This window comes from Neoarius graeffei, chromosome 18 (genome assembly GCF_027579695.1).
Source record: "Neoarius graeffei isolate fNeoGra1 chromosome 18, fNeoGra1.pri, whole genome shotgun sequence".
NCBI lineage: Eukaryota > Metazoa > Chordata > Actinopteri > Siluriformes > Ariidae > Neoarius > Neoarius graeffei.
This window is the reverse complement of record NC_083586.1, coordinates 56,229,953-56,234,679: the sequence shown is the minus strand read 5'-3', so window position 1 is coordinate 56,234,679 and position 4,727 is coordinate 56,229,953.

The window sequence follows — 4,727 nt, the reverse complement described above, 5'->3', positions numbered from 1 at the left end:
GACCCTGTAGAACAGGACAAAGCGGCTAGAGATAATGAGATGAATGAGATATTTAACATCAAATCAGTTTATGTTTTTAGTGCAGTTTGTTTGTTCCTCTGACTCTAAGTAGGATTGTGTAAAACTTACCAAACTTGATGGAAGGGTGTAGCATGGGCCAAGGGAGAACCCATTCAGTTCTGGTGTAGATCTGAGCCACAGGTCGGATTCACTCCAGGAATTTATTTTGTCTTTCACTAACATTGTGAGATACGGCATTTGCCATACATTCTTCGCAATCCATTAGATTGCAGTAAAGTTCAATAGTGGAAAAAACATAGCCAGTGTAGAAATATGATGACTCCATAATTACAATCCGCATTCATGGGAATCAGTAATCCTCTGGGCAGGCTTGTAGTACTCAAGTCCAGAACTCGGACTTGAGTCCGACTCGTGCCCTAATTTTAAGGACTTGTGACTTGACTCAGACTTGAGCACTGATAATTCGGACTTGGACTCGGACTCATGCATTAACTGCATTCAGACTTGTAAATTAAAGACAATGACTTGGATTTTTTTTTCTTTACTTTTTGTAACGTGTCATAATCTCATCTCATCTCATCTCATCTCATTATCTCTAGCCGCTTTATCCTTCTACAGGGTCGCAGGCAAGCTGGAGCCTATCCCAGCTGACTACGGGCGAAAGGCGGGGTACACCCTGGACAAGTCGCCAGGTCATCACAGGGCTGACACATAGACACAGACAACCATTCACACTCACATTCAAACCTACGGTCAATTTAGAGTCACCAGTTAACCTAACCTGCATGTCTTTGGACTGTGGGGGAAACCGGAGCACCCGGAGGAAACCCACACGGACACGGGGAGAACATGCAAACTCCGCACAGAAAGGCCCTCGCCGGCCATGGGGCTCGAACCCAGGACCTTCTTGTTGTGAGGCGACAGCGCTAACCACTACACCACCGTGCCGCCCACGTGCCATAATAATTTGTCATAAAATATTGTAATTGTAAAAAAAATTCACTCAGCATCCTGCTTAGACAGAAAGCAAGAAGAGAAGTGAAGAGAGTCGAGCAGAAGGTTTAGAGTTATCTGCCGTTAATAGCAACTAATTTGCAAATTGCTAGTAAGGAAAAACTTGAATGTGTGGCAGTCCATAATCACTGCCTGGTCAGGGTCATGATGGATTATGAGTCTGTTTCCATGTTCCAAAGTAGAATTAAATCAGTTAGAAAATATCTCTCAAAGGTACAGACAAAGATAATTGATGAACTGGAGTGATGGAGCTGAGGTTGAGGAACTAGAGCTAGAATGCGCAGTACTGAAAAAAAATCCTCCAGTGTTTCTAGATTTTCCATATTTAATGACAAAAGTTCAGTTTTGGCCACACCCACTCAGACTTGTAGTACTCGAGTCCGATTCATGCCCTAATTTTAAGGACTTGGACTTCAGCACTGATGACTCGGACTTGCGCATTAATTGCATTCGGACTCATAAATTAGAGATGAGGACTCGGATTTTTTCTTTATTTTTTGTAACATGTCATAATAATTTGGCATAAAATATTTATATTTATATCTACATTAATTTTTATACTAATTTTGTGCAAGAGAATGCACATTTACCTGTTCATACGTCATGTTCAGGAACAAACTAACGTTAATGGCGCTAAAATGCCTGGAGAGAACGCCCCTAGGTTTGTCTGCTTTGCTTATACAGACTTCTCATGCAGTGGGAAAAAATGCACTGCTATGTGTTCCATATGTAGAAGAACTATTGAGGAGACGACGGGGACGACCTCGAACTTCAATCGTCATTTGGCAAGACTCCACCCAGAGAAGGAATTGACCCGCTATGTTCATTGCTCTTTTGATAGTGGGCAGGGCTTGCTGAGCGATGAACTAGCTAGTGTTAACCCTCTCTCATGTTATTTGCCATGTTGATAGTGGGCGGGGCTTGCTGAGCGATGAACAAGCTTTTTATCTGTAGCCTGTTAACTAAAATGGGGCAGTCGAGCAGTAATGTTAGTCCAACACAGTAGCAGAGATGCTTTCACAAAAAGGCAGCAACAGCCACCGTCAAATGGTGCGGATGGAGTCTTGTTCTCGGACTCGACTCGAAATTTTCTTTAATGACTCGGACTTGAACACTGGGGACTCGAGACTGGACTCAGACTCGAGGTTTAGTGACTCGACTACAACACTGCCTCTGTGATACATGTGTAGGCATATAATTCTATTATTTTTGGAAATATTTCCAGATATACAAAGTGGTTTCGGTTGCAGATTTACATATAAAAACACAAAGATATCAGGATTAACATTTTCAGCAGCTTGTACCACAGGAGCTCTTCTGTGGGATTGGACCATTCTCTACTTTCACATACCCATAATGCCTTGTGCCTTGAGGGGTAACCGGGCGCTATATTTGTTTACTAAGTCAGATAACCTCAGTCATTTCTTCGAATTCACATGGAGAAAAAAAACAACTTTTCCTGATTTAAAGTTTTATAGAATACCTAAAGAGGCTAAGCGTCGAAAAGCACGGATAGACAGAATTCGCTGTCAAAATTTTACCCCGACACACAACACGTGACTGTGCTCTACACACTTCAGTGTTGGAGTAAAGTCTGATGGTCCAAGTCACAAAGCTGACAACCCGTCTGTCTTTGTGTTTAGTCATAAAAAGTGGAAAAAAAAGAAAAACAAGGATGAGTCAAAGAACTGAAAAGGACAACTTTATTCTCATCTCATCTCATTATCTGTAGCCGAATTATCCTGTTCTACAGGGTCGCAGGCAAGCTGGAGCCTATCCCAGCTGACTACGGGCGAAAGGCAGGGTACACCCTGGACAAGTCGCCAGGTCATCACAGGGCTGACACATAGACACAGACAACCATTCACAGTCACACCTACGGTCAATTTAGGCCCTGTTTACATTATTTCGAATCAGCGGATCATCAGATTAACATTTTTAAAACGATTCGTGTACACACAGCAACGCCAATACACGATTCGCGTGCACACAGCAACGCCAATACACGGCTACGCTAATCACATGACTAATTAGACGGCACGTCACATGATCCCAGTGCATATCGGGCATGCGCAAGTCATTCACCACTTGCAAGTGGAAGGATGGCAAGCGAACACCTTCTCCAGCAGATAAACACACCTGGCTGGGATGTTCATGTTCTCACTGAGTTTAAGCGCCTGAAGGAGGTTGAAATGTGTAAATAAACCTCAGTGCAGCTCAGCGCTTCCTCCTGCGCTCCAAATCACTCCGCCCTGAACAGCGAGTGCCCTCTGGAGGGTGCGCACTCCGGCCCTGCGCAGCTCACAGAGCGCGCGAGTGAAGCGCACGAGCAGTGATTCGGGACTGAGCCGCTGTGTGTGTGATCCCAACGCCAGCGAATCAGGAAGGTGGATGTCACAGTGACGTTGTCCAATGACAACGTCAGCTAGGGCTCAGCACAGCGTATCCGCGTATTCTCAATGTTTACACAGCACCGGACCAGACACGATCTGGATTGAATACGTGGACCCTGGCAGATTCCCGTTTCCCGGCGTTTTAATGTAAATGGACAGTGCATCCGTGAAGAAAACGAGACAGATACGGTCTAATGTAAACTTGGCCTTAGAGTCACCAGTTAACCTAATCTGCATGTCTTTGGACTGTGGGGGAAACCGGAGCACCTGGAGGAAACCCACACGGACAACATGCAAACTCCGCACAGAAAGGCCCTTGCCGGCCATGGGGCTCGAACCCGGACCATCTTGCTGTAAGGCGACAGCGCTAACCACTACACCACCGTGCCGCTGCCGACTTTATTGAAGGATCAAATCCCAAAACAAAGCACAAACAATGCAGTGTAAGTAAGCTGACATGTCCGTCCCCTTTTAGTGTTTCTGTAGGGAGATCGAATATAGTATTTGACCCTGTAGTCCGGACAGCTTTCTCTAACAGCTCAAAGATTGTCGTAATCCGGTAGTATGAGTTCAAATCAGAGTGAAGGAAATCAAAACCAACTTCAACTTAAAAAATAAATCTGCTGTGTTTACAGTACTGTACTTACCTGACTGAGTGAATTCCTTGCTTGTGTCCCTGTGGACAAAGCGTTTTGTACTGTATTTTCTTACAGCTTTCTCGTCATAACCAGCACCCAGCAAAAACCATTTCATTGTGAATTCTTCTCTGATCAGTGTCGAGCTTTCTCAGCTCTTCTGCCTATCTCATACCTTCTGCAGGTCAGTAATTGTTGGAACGCCCATGTTGACAGATGAAGAAGGCTGCTGACTGACTGTCACCTGAAGTAGAGATGTTCAAAGCGTTTGATACGATATTTACAAGCACTTTTTTACCGACTGATTTCATGAAGTCCACAGAAAAGGCTTTGCAGATTTCTTTAAGCTTTGGTTTCGTTAGTTTTGACACTTCTTTGAAGGTTTTAAGGAGATTTACTGTAAATTCAAAAGATTACTGTCAGTGTGCGACGCCATGTTGTTTTAGTTTGTTTATATTTTGGGTACCCCCAAGGCGCAAAGCATTATGGGTAATGTGAAAGTAGAGAATATGGGCTAGCCTTCGTGCCCCGTACGAATCAATGAGCCTTCGACACCCATGACCCTGTCGCTGCTTCACTGGCTTAGAAATCACTCTCATTTTTCCTCCTGATGATGAATTACTTTTGATAAATTCAAAAATCTGATGCCTTTTTTCTTCATTCA